At 38.4% G+C, this 13,270-nt stretch overlaps 1 protein-coding gene across 4 annotated transcripts in view; it reads right to left on the bottom strand.

Moving 5' to 3' along the window:
* LOC126921658 (uncharacterized) overlaps window positions 1–13,270 on the bottom strand; it is a 570,126-nt gene that overhangs the window by 553,644 nt on the left and 3,212 nt on the right. The gene's annotated exons all lie outside the window — the stretch shown is intronic.

Below are 13,270 nucleotides of genomic sequence, written 5' to 3'. Positions count from 1 at the left end.
TCACGTTATTGCGCGAAAGCTTCGAGAGCATTGGGTCGCGCGTATTCAGCCCAACGCCGTGCTGGCTGTAAACCTTTTAGTTCCTCTCTATCCTCCGTATCAAATGTAGCAGCCAAATGTCTTCCTTCCTTTTCGTAGAAATTGAAAATGGAAACACCTTACGACTGATGAAAACGTCTATTTATCGAACTTGCCTTCGATGCTTAGCCGGTAAACGGGTTAACAACGTGTTTCTTCAATTCGAGTGGCAAATCACGATGAAATGATTTTTGGGATTAAATTGGAACCAACTCGTGGTGAAAATTGAGGCTAACTTACGAATTCGATGGGACAAAGATGAAATTGTTCGTGAAACGTGTAAGACAAGATAAAAGTATCCGAAACGTGGAAAATAAAATACCTGGCGTGATATTTATCGATATTAAGTATTCCTTAGAAATATTTCGCGCGAACATCTGCGGTCTAAGTATGAAGTCCGTTACCACATGAATAATTGTGTTACGAGTAGCGGTAAAACGTTCGCTTGTAGTTACTATGACTCATTAATAAAGACATTGCAAAGGTGAGTGACGGTCGGTGTCGGTATGTCAAAAAACCGGTTGCATTTAAGTCATGCGACAACGAATGAAAGAGATAGCGATAAATTCAACTAACCGTTTTTGTTAGCAACATCATTTCAGAATTAAACAAACCACGGACAGTGTTTAAATTGAGAACGAAAAGCACGTTCTTCGATGGTGGAATACGTAATGAGAATATTAAACCTAGAAAGGCTGATCATTAAAATTTCCACCGTTTACCCGAATCAAGGTATTTTAATCGATTTAGAATTTCATGCATCCGGATTCGTATTATCACTGTTAACGGTACGGATAAAATAATTCATCCTATTCCAATTCCATAATTACTATTCCCTTTAGAATTATCTATAATTAACGCGATGCGAATTACAATAAATGCAGTCGCGATATCGGTAAATTATGAAACAATACGCCGATATATTAATCACAAAGGAAGTAAAAGATTGAAACGTTCCTCGGTTGCAACACACCATATGATGTTTCTATTGAAAGATAACACCGACCGATCAAGTCACATTATCTTGTCAAAACAAGAAGCACGTGTCGGCAATGCACGCGCACAAAAGATCCTACCCCAGTTGCCAAGAATGTTGAACAGCACGCCCTACATTCGCCACCGTATTCCCCGATATCCGTAATTTTTAATTCACCCAGCGCATTTTTCTTTCTTAATTACCTTTTATTTAATCGCCGCTGGTTACCACGTGGCCTGCATGAAGAAAACCCGCGCGATGTTATACGGTTTCAAGGCAGAACTCGGACAATACGCGGCAGTACGCGCGGTAAAAAAGAAATACCGTACGCATTGTAGAACGCGAATGGTTCGTATAATGAGACTTGGGATGATAAAGAATCCTCCATAGATCACTCGGTCTCCTTTGCGTTCGGCTATTTCCAGCGGAGCAGCGCTCGGGATGTGCATCTTCGTAACGTGGCCCGATTCATCCGGCGGACACGTGGACAACGCTCGAACAGGTTTATTAACATGATTGATGAAGCGTGTCTAAACGAGGCAGCAGAGTCGGCCCGAACAAAGATCGTGAAACCACAATTCGCCCTCGTATAACACGCGAAACTTTCCAGACTTTCACATTCGTCTGTCTTTTGCCTCCATGTGGCACGCGATCCTAACGCTGAATCACTTTCAGAATCAACGTTTGCACGTTTACGCGTTACGTTCGTCGGCATTACACTTTCACGGGGCGTCATTCAGGGAACGTCTTTACTTATTCACACGGGCCTTCCCTCGCAGCTATTTACGACAATGGGATGCGAGGGAATTCATGCCTCTGCTTTACGACTTGCACAGCTTTCGTGAAAAACGGAGGAAGATTCAGGCGACGGATGGAAAAACCAGCGAAACGAGATGGCGTACACGGTTTATCGGGAATCAAGAGCAATAGGGAATCTACAGATTAGATCGATGATTCATTCGTAAAAAATCAATCACTCGAGTGCTAGTGCATTTTTATTATTAGACGACAATCGAAACGGATTGTTATTGCATCTTACGGAAAAGCAATGATTTTTCACGGTCGAAGGATGATACGATTGATCGATTATCGTAACGTTTTTCCTTATTGCCAACTCTGGGTTTTCTTTAAATATTTTATAAAATTGTTATGTGCAGATGTGTAGATCGAAAGTTCAAGTTTCAATGTTTCTAGAGACTTTCTGTAGAGATACGAGGAAATTCTAGTTCAGACGATTATTTTCCCTTATTAATCCCTGATTTGGAAAATTGACAGTATAGTGGATCAGTATTGACAAAGATAGTTTGTATCAGGCAGATACTTTTTTATTTGTAACGCAATTATTAGTCATTGGAGACGTTTTTTCCATCACAATCGTTATTATCGACTGTTTGTTTTGTTAATCTGTAAATTGAAGCAGTGTTGCGCTACGAAATACCTTTAAGCTTCCATCGATAACACTTATCGGTAACAACCTCACACCAGGAAAATATTGCGGATATCGATTTTATTTCGTTACGTAAGATCAAAGCTGTAAGAAAGACGAAAGATTTATCGATTGCAATAATAGTCTCGGTTGGATATTTAAAGCTGTTAAAGCGTTGCTCAACAAAAAATCCTCCCATTACTTATCTTTCCATAATATTACATTATTGCAGAAATGTTACGAGATATTATTGATATATCGTTAGATAATAGTAATTTAATAGTTCGATTTACACGAACCTGACGATCAAACGAACGTACGTTGAAAAAACGATTATGAAATACGATGAATAAGATGCGAAACAGAGAATGTACATATTGTTCGTCTTAACGATTATACGTTTAGCTAAACTCAACAAGTTCTTTCCAATCTTAGTTATTTTATACGAAAATGTTGCCTTTAAATTACAAAGCGACGTTGAAATAAAAAGAAGAGCAATAAAAACGTACTTATCACGTTTTCCCTGTAATTTTCATACGGTAGCAATAATTCGTACTGGCAAAAATTATTCGTCTCAACGAGGATAAGAAATTGCTTCTTGGAAAAATTATTTCTACGCTAAATCAACGATTGTCGATATTTTCTATATCCCACAAGACGTACACCGCTCGAAGCGAAATTATCCTCGATTCCGGTTCGGAACTTAGCCGGCATTTGCATATTAATCACAAATTCATCGAGAAGTTATATTCTGGACCGAGCTTACGCGTTGCAGATTCGCGTAATCATATTACCTTTATCGCACTGTTAAGCTTACTTCCCGTACCCAGGGGAACGGCGGGATACTTGGAGCAACCGTAGCAACGGTAAGGTAACTTCGTCAAACAAAAAGCCGGAACGAGGCTCTCGAGAAAAACGATACACGGAGCTGTGGCGCCGCACGGAATGCAATTATCCCGCTAACGGCGAAATAAGAAAGGATTATTCTGCTAAACGTTGCCGGCAAGTGTAGGTAAACATAATTGCGAGATGTTGCTCTGCATGGAAATCGCGAATCGCTCGATTCGAGGGGAATCAATTACGATCGGGCGCAATGTGGTTGCTGCTTTCAATGGAAAGAACAGCACAGAGAACTTTAATTTTCTTACGCAGATACGAACACGGCGACTAGTGGGTGGCAGGTGATCGTTGCTCGAATCGGGCGAGCGACCTGATCTCGCTTAAAAAATGGAAAATTCGGGAAAATAAGAACGAAGAACGGAGATCTACCTTTGCCTTTGTAGAGGATGATAACTACAGACGAATTAAATAAATTGAACGATTAGATTAGATTAGATTTTTGACAACGATTATCTGACCAATTAACGACAAATAATTTTTCAACAACGAGCCCAATTTTAAGAATTACGATAGATTCTCGTTTATTATTGATAATTTTACTCTTTGTCGTATAAATTCGTGGACATCTTTACCAACTGCTTCTCTGCAAGATGTAATTTGAAAATATTTCAATGCTCGGCCAGTGTGTTATATTAAATCATTAACGTACGCTCTCGTCTTACGAGTTTGTCATTTTTAAATCATTAAATCTTGTGTGTTTTTCATTTCTCGTGTCAGAGTGGATCCGATGGATAAACCGAGCTAATAAGAAAGTAAACCGATACTGAATAAAAATAGATAAAGCGTAGAAGGAAAGTGGATACAGAATCGCGATGAATAATGGTACAAAGTAATACTCGTGATCGATTTCTATTGCAAAACGAGGTGAGCACATAGATATCTTGAGGGATCACGACTCATGACCTTTCGATACAATAAGCTGCAACAATGGTCGGTCGAGTACATGGTCAACCGAGATAATAATCTCGTACAAGCAGAGAAAATGAGACCAAACTATTTATGGAAAACAAAACCGAAGAGCTCGATAGCAATGGTATCTAAAGTTTCTTTCCAATTGTACGATAATATAATTTTATATTTATGTATAACCATAAGATTAATCAACGATACTTGAAATACGTCGTTTTCACTGTAACGATTTAAACGACTTAACTAATTCCTTCTTTATAAACCTTAAAAAAAAAAAAAGCAAACGACTGTCTCTACAAACAAAACGGTGAACGATTACTTATACATTCCCGTTACGTTATTCTCGTGAAACTTGTTTGCTGGCCAAAATTGCATAAAACGGGGCCGATCTGGCAAGCAGCAGCCGGTGGTGGCCGCGTTTCGGTAAACAAAACGCGCCTTCCCATATGGATCGGTGCACGTATCCGTGAAACAGCCTGCACCGTAGGGTTTTGTTCATATAACACGGTTTTTCACAGTTCGTAAGGAGAAATCCGGCGCGAGAAGACGCGAAACGTATTCGTTCACGAAGGATGCGTTTAAGCTTTACGGAGCTTTCAAGAAAATTGAAAATTCTACGGGACGGCGATATAATGTTTCTCACGCTGTGCTTCCTCTCTTTTTTCTTCCTTCTCCTCGTCCTTCTTTCGCCACCGACGACGGATGCCGGTAATCGTCGTCGGAGAATGTAAAAGTAGGCGTGCGACACCGCTGGCACGAAAGTTGACGCGAAAAAAGAGATTGCACGGAGGAAACAAGAACGGCAAGGGAAAAATAGACGAAGAGGTGGAAGGTAGAAGAAGAAGAGCAAAAGGAGGAATGGAGTCGGTGCGCGTTCCGAGGGATCTTTAATAGAAATTACGGTAAATCACGGGTCGACACGGTTGCAAAAACGGAAATCAAGAGAACAAGCCATTCTATCAACACCCGAGTGATATATAACGGCGCGAAACTCAAATTAAATATCTCATAATACTGTGGCTCACGTGTTCACCGAGTATAAGTGAGCACATGTGTACGTGTATTTGGCCGCACTCGAGAACCGGCTGGCTGAGAGCCAAACTTTCCCGACACGCCAGATTTGATGCCTAAAAAGGATCGTAAATTTGTCTCATCGCGCGTTCGTCCCACATTCGCCCTGAAATTCGCGAAATAAATAGAATTTTCATGGTTTACGACGATCCCCGTGAATCCTTATAAATTTCCCCGTTATACGTCATAGCTGCATGGTTACGTCGAATTCATCGTGCAACGTCGATCTCATGCTCTGGCCGGCTTTAATCGCATTTACTTCGATTCCGCGACGACAGCACGGATGAGTGCTGAGAAATATCGTTCCGTGTAATATGTGGCTCCTCTTTCAACCGGTACGTCGGAAAAAATATTTGAAAAATGAAATTTTTACGTTCGGCTTTACGAACAGGATTTTCTTTTTAATGGAATTTTTCATAGAACGCGACTAATCCTTATGTCGCTTAATAGATTTCTTTACTTACTTCGAGATAGTTCCGATTTTATAAAGAAGAAATATTCTTTAATTTTCAACTTCTTTATGCTGTTCTCATATTACCATCATACATCCCATCGTCGATCCCTACAGTAGAAGGAGACAAATTTTACCAGCGATTGGCTTGAAATAAAAACGCGCACGACTGGTAGCATTCGGCTGTGATCGAGTTCCGTAACGTAAAGGTTAACATCGTTGTGGAAATGAATTATTTTTGAAGGTTCGTGGCTGTAAAGTAGAGAATGAAAGATTTATCGACAATTAAGATCGTGATTATCGCCCAATCGTAACTGTACGAGTAAATTAAAGAAATTTTTCAATCCGCGTTTCATCGAAAAAAAAAGGACACGCTGTACTGGTAAGAATATAAATAATAAATGGGAAAAAAATACGTTGTGTCGCGGTGTACACAGCTAGAGGTAAAAAAGAATATTGAGCATTTTTCATAGCGACGACATTAATCGCCCCCCAAGGCGACCACTTTCCGTTGTTATTACGCCCCTGAGAAATTTACTATTCCTACGAAGGCGATATCACGAAGTGCAACGTTTTATTATAATTTATAACGACCACCCGTTGAACTGGTCCAGCATTCGAGAAATAGCTTAACTGTATGCGAATATTAAACACGCGTGCATTCGTCGCTTGCATAAATTAACCTGAGCAAAAAACACGTGTATTCTTTTCTCAACAAATTTGACTACCATCTGACGGAGAAATAAAGAAAGATCCGTTTGAAGAAGCTCAGAATCCGCACGATATCGATGCAAATTATATTCTTCTCTAATTTCTGTAGTATACTTCTGTCCAACACTTACTTATCTCCTTGTCCTGATCAATTCATTGTACTCTGACAAAACGATATAATTACTTTATAACACCTATGTACGTGTAACTACGTAATATAGAAATTTCTTCTACCTTGATACGATAATATTACGATATTATTTACATTTTTCGACGATACATAGTTTACGTGACTTTTGACCAATAAATTAAATGTAATTCCTGCGCGATAGAATCGCCTGCCGTGCCGACCATTTCTACCAACACCCTCGTCTTTCCTTCTCAACGTACAGAAACGATATTTCCGAAAAATTCCGAAAATTCTGGAAAGGCGCGATAAATATCGAGTATGGCCGTCTCGTGACAAGCCCAAACAGATCGCATTGAATTTCAAATTGGGAAAAGTGGGATCGGCCGATGCGCGCAACTGTGCCTCGAATTCGCTTTTGATTATTTAATGCCGCGAAAAGCCTCAACGTACAAATCGCTGGCCAGGAATAAGGGAGCGTGACGCGAATCGCCATCGACGAGCCTTTCCGATCGAGTTTACAATTACGCGTCAGCCATCCCGCGTGGCGCATTATCGAACCTCATAACGTACTATACCGCGTATCGGCCGTTAACGCCACGCCGCAGTTCGTTCATTAATAACAGAAACGTTATTAACGACCGGTCGTGCGGGAAATATTGCCGGTAATCAGTGCACGGTTCGCGTTTTCGCAGCCGCGCGATTCCTACTTCTGCCGATCAAAATTGTACCATTTTTCGTTCCCTTTGTCCGGGGAATCGATCGCGAATTAATCCGATTTGTTAACACCGGAACCACAGAATGATGGAAACGACCAATTCGGAATTTTTCATTTTTATTTTTGCGGATTTGAATGATCTTTGACGAAATATACGATTTTATTAGTAGAGCCTCTTCTTCTCCTTCCGTCATATACATTTTTGTATATATTTCTTTGCTTTGGTACAAATTTAATGTTTTTATTCGTCGATGGTAGAAGTTTGATCAGAAAAAAATCTTCTTTAATCCACCGCGTAATACTCTCTACGAGCAGATTGTGCGCGTTTACGCGATTACATATGCATTCGCTATATGTATACAGAAATACATACGATGTGTATGAACACGTTTTCCGAAAAATGAAAATCGAAAATCAGATATCTATAATGAACGAACATAGAGGAAATGAAATTACTGTACATAGAAGCGTACGGAATTTATCGATATTTCATTACTTCGAATGATCATTTCGTTAGCTTTGAACGTTCCCGTTACGTATATTCATATTAATTAATTGAAACCCCTACCGCTAAAAGTATACTACTGATCGATCTGATATCGAGCCGAGGATATATTTACCGCGAATGTAGCTTCTTTTTCAAGTTTCCGATCAGTTAGCTGACATTACGCGTATCCGTACAAGTCTGCTGAACATGCGTAAAACGTTGCAACTCGCGCGATCAAAGAATTAAAGAGAGTAACGGAGCACGCTACGATTCGCTCGGCGAAATTCCTCACGGCGGGTCGTTACAGTGCGGACTAGGGAATACGTCGATTTTTTTAACGAAACAAGCATCGTCCTCTGGTCGAAAGGGAAGGAAATGTCACGATCGGAATATTAGCGGGCTCGAGCATTGTTTTCGTTCCATTCGGAGAATCGGTGAAATTTCATTTCTGCGCAGGTCGATGCTTCGTTAAAATCAACCGATACTTCGCGGCGGTACAATCGAACAATTTACATTTCAATTAAAAGGGCCTCTCGCCGTTCGAGGAAAAACGAATCGAAATAGAATGGAAGCGCCCGGCCTAAAATGTTCCTCTGCTCGCGAACGTTTTAAATCGATCCCGAACGCAACCCGCAACGGGACAATAGACGCACAATTATCAAACGGTGCGCTGTTAATTACAGCTGTTAAAAAAAAAGTGACGTAGATAGAACGGGGAAAAGAGAAACGCGAAAGGGAAAGGGAGACAGGGAGGGAAAATGAGTCGCGTGAACGAGCTACTAATTACGATTTTCGATCTACCAGAAGAGTGTAATAAATAGAAAACAAGTGCGTGCTAAAAGCCTCCAACTGATGGACAGCAGAGAAGACAGGGACGTGGGATGTGGGTAACCAATTTCACGAAACAAATTTTAATTGCAATTACTTCAACGCTACCGCCAGTAGAGCGTGAACCACTCTCTCTCTCTCTCTCTCCCCTAACCCCTGTTTCCCACCCTCTCGTCACACGGTTCCCCTGGTGAAGATAGACATCGAAACAAAGGGTGTCTCCAGGGACAAAGGTGTCCACTCGGTAATCAACGTGGCTACCATTGTTTATCGTGCTTGTCGTACACCGAATACATTTGTTTACAGTAAATTATTAATGGTAACATGGGAAAATCGAACACTAATCATACCACATTTCGTTAATTACGGTGCAGGTCTACTTGAAAATTGATACTTCGCGTTGGATGTTTGTTTTATGATAAAATAATGTGAATACGTTGCCCTAAAGTAGGCATGATTGAAACTGATCATTGAAGGCTACGTTATGGTAGAATTATTACTAATTGTCTATAGTAATTATTACAATGACAAGAAATCTATATACCTTGTCCATCGGAAAGCAACAGGAACATAATCATATATTTATATACTTGCATTTCGTTTTAAGACGTATTCATTTCGTGTTAAATCGTATCCATAAGGATATACATACGTTCTGAAGATAGAATCTTCGTATACTTGATATTCATAGTTCGAAATTGACCAGGGTACCGGTTCGAAACGAACCGCTCAAGCTAACCCTCTGAAAAATCTCGAAACATGCAACGTGTTTCCTATTACCTGCGATAAGAGAAACAGATCGACGATAACCCTCGATTCGCTAAACTGGATAACTCGTATATAGCAAGAAATCACAGTGGCGATCGTATCGGAACAACCAAACAACCTGTTTTACGAGAAACGCACGGGGAGAAAAAATTTTCGTAGGCCGTTTACTCGCGATGCGAGAAGCAGATTGTAGATGCACGTTCGAAATAAGACAGCAGCCAGGGAACAATAGGAAGTACGAAGCCGTAGAGAGCTTCTTAAAATCAGCCGTGGCTCTGATCGACGAACCTCAGCCTTTTGTTCCGGTGCATAGAGGATGATTGTAGAGATGCGTAAATGTTAACGTCGAATAACGCACAATGCACGAATCCCACGCGTTTCACGGTAAGAAAAGTATTATCGTGGCTGCAAGAGTGTACTTTAGATTGTCTACCAAAAAGGAATCTTATGACATGATAGATTATTGCAGCGTCTTAAAGTTTACCGGTGGGTGGTCCAAAACACAGTGCTATTCTATTGAAACGATTCCAGAGGCTTCTCAGTTACGCGTATACCGTGTTCGGTCGAATAACGCGTAAAAGTGAGCACGTCGTGATTCCTTCTGGAGAAATAGGAAGAAACTATAAAATTTATATATATAACGATAAAATTTGTTCATTCAAATTTCGGTTAGTTTTAGAGAAATTCGAGTTTCAACATTTATTACGTTTCAACGTTTGAACATGGCTAATTGCGGACTGGTAAAAACTAGGTTATCGACAGAAGGTCATTCTACTTACGAAAATAAGTCGAAAATGTAAAATAAAATTTTTTTCCGTTTAGAGTTTCGCTTTTAAGGAAATAGAGTTTGAACGTGTTTGGTTGAAAATCAGCCTAATACATGCGTATGATAGATCTTCAAATTTATTTTTCTCGGAAACAAAGTATCTCGCGTAAAAATCTTATTCTAAGTTTTGCACTTATTTTCACGCGTAGAATAACCTCCTGTCGATAATCTAGTCTTGACCAGTCCGAAATTAGCCACGATCAACTACACGTGATAAATTTTCAAATTCGATTTCCTCGAAAACTAAGCTGAGAATAAGAAACTTTTAATCTCTATTTTTTTCTTATTTTTCTAGGGGGAATCATCGTCGTGCTCGCCTTCGCCTGTTATGCGGCTGAACCCTGCATTTAACACAGAGGATGTTACATAAAAAGGATCTTAGATTTTGCTAGCACGTAGCAATTTTCGCAAGAAAATTAATTAGCTACGATAATAGACGTAAGTATTATACGTATATGAACGATAAAAATTTGTACGTGTTTTATAATGGGAGAAACAGGGTTTCTTCTTTAAACCATATGATTTAAGTGATACAGATTTTGATCGTGTAACGAGGAGAAACACTTTTAATTGGCATCGTTCAAAGCCGGAACTAGAGTAATTAGAGCTGCATCAATTCTCGAGCAAAGCGCACTAGAATGAGCTAAAGGTCTATGTTTTTCCGAAGATTTTTCAAATATTTTCAATATCAATTGGTGAAAAAATCTAAAATTTTCTCGCAAAAATTGAAAATTGCAAAATATCAAAAGAATGAATTTTAAGATCCATAGATATTGATTACACATTGTTTATATATCCCTTTCGGTGAGTACTGTAAGCTTCCAAAATCTCTCTTTTCTTCTAACATCCTATTTATATCGTTGCTTCCAAGAAAGAGATGATTAATTTGCTTCGAGAAAATTGTATCTTACTGTCAGATTTAATTGTACGATGTTATAATTTGACCGTTATGTTCAGCATTATTCTATGTTTAGGACAAATTACCTTGGGAATAAATCGAACATAGTAACAGGCAATCGCATGAAGCAGACGAACCGCAAAGGGTTAATGTATCGAGGCAACTGCATGAATAAGTACGGAACACGGTTTGTTGAACGCATTAATACATTAATATGTATATTCGCGATGGAACGATATTGCTGCGTTAGTTAAGTCGCCTACGATAATTCTCCGTATTTAAAGGAAAAAAAAAAAAAAAGAAACCTCATTCTGTACTTCGTCCAGGCCGTGATAATAAAAATCATGCGACAGCGATAGGAACGCGTTTTGTAACCTACCTGACGATGCAATTAAATTCGAACCGGAGGAGACGATAACTGACCAGAAATTACGGAACGTTCGTGTTTGAATGTACAGAGGTTCGTGCAAATATAAACTCTCTTAGGTACGTACAATCGGGTTCGTACCGGTCCGGCTTCGCGTTTGCCTATTCAATATAGTTGCCACACCGTGGGCGAGGGACCACCCCGTTGAAATCGCTTATAGAAACTGCGATTCGACGTGGAACCAAGCGAACGATCCCTCTAGAAAAAGTTTTCGCAGCCACGTGTTGATATAACATTAAGTAAAGAGATATCGAGCGGAAATTATCGAACTCAAAAATAAGCTCGTAGTATCGAAATTGCTTCTAGGAAATATTTGTGTATTATTAAATTTATATTTTATACACGGTAGGGGAACTAGTATTTATATTTGATACATAAGTAGACTACGAATATTTAGAGAAATTCATACCCTTCCGAATATATGGCATATTATATATATAAGATATAAAAATTGTTCGAAGGCTAAGAGTGATTGGTAAGCAAGTTGCTATTACATTTTTAATTTGATTTTGAATAAATTTTCTAGAAAACTTTCCATTATCTTATTTTAACTGCCAACGCAATTAGTAACGAATGTAATTAATTCAAATGTAATTGGATATCTTAATTAGAGGACATAAGTACAGTATTGTTAAGATATTTCACAAAGTGTAGAAAACATTCTCAAACGCTGCAATCGCCATTCGTTGAACGCAATGTAGGTTACAATTTACGGTTAAACGTGAGTCAACAGTTCGAATATACCTGATTTTACAAAAGATGTTATATAACTATCAATGTGTTTGAAGGTAATCAAACGTCGATAAAGAATAAAAAGTACGTTGCTTGCATAACAATGCAGATTCTCTGTTATTTAATAAAATATACGTAGGTAAGATGTACTGTAGTAATTAACCTTCGAATAATCGCGCTTATGATCGGGTATAATTGTATATTATCGAACGTAAAGTATCTTTGTTTATAGAATCGATTTAGATAACTTCTTAAAAATCACATACTTAGATATTCGTTAAACGTAATACGATTTAAGATTTCTCTGACTCAACACTATACTATATCTATTATTATATCAATATCTTCGTAATAGTGTATTATTAAATTGATACCTTATTATCAGCATATTAAGGTGTAATTAAATTGTAATTATATAATTCCATGTGAAAAATTTCCAACCAATTATAGTATAATTATATATTGATAGAAAGAATCTTTGAAAATATAACCCTGCTACATACAAGTGCAAAAGCATTTCAGCTTGTAAAATATCCGATCAAATTTCTCTGAAGAACAAGTTTTTAAACGTATAATTATGATTAAAATAGAATTATAGTTTGGCTAGGAATTCCTTGCCAACCACTGTCGTTAATAAACTAATTTTTTAAAGAAGGAAATCATATTTCATCTACAAGTAGGTCAGTGATCTCTTAAATTACCTATAATTTACCAGGCAATAATATGTAATTAGCAAATTGATAAGTTCCAAGTTGTAGGTTATACACTTGTCTTTTATAATTTCATAATTTTCTATCAAACAGAATATTTAGCTAACTTTACAAAAGCTTAGCTAAACTAACAAACAATAATAGCAATATTGATAACTTAAAACTTTCGATTATTAACATTTCTTTAACAATATTAATTCTATTGTATAATGGGACCCGGATTGTAG

This window comes from Bombus affinis, chromosome 11, assembly GCF_024516045.1.
Source record: "Bombus affinis isolate iyBomAffi1 chromosome 11, iyBomAffi1.2, whole genome shotgun sequence".
Lineage (NCBI taxonomy): Eukaryota > Metazoa > Arthropoda > Insecta > Hymenoptera > Apidae > Bombus > Bombus affinis.
This window is presented reverse-complemented; position numbering and strand designations above follow the sequence as displayed.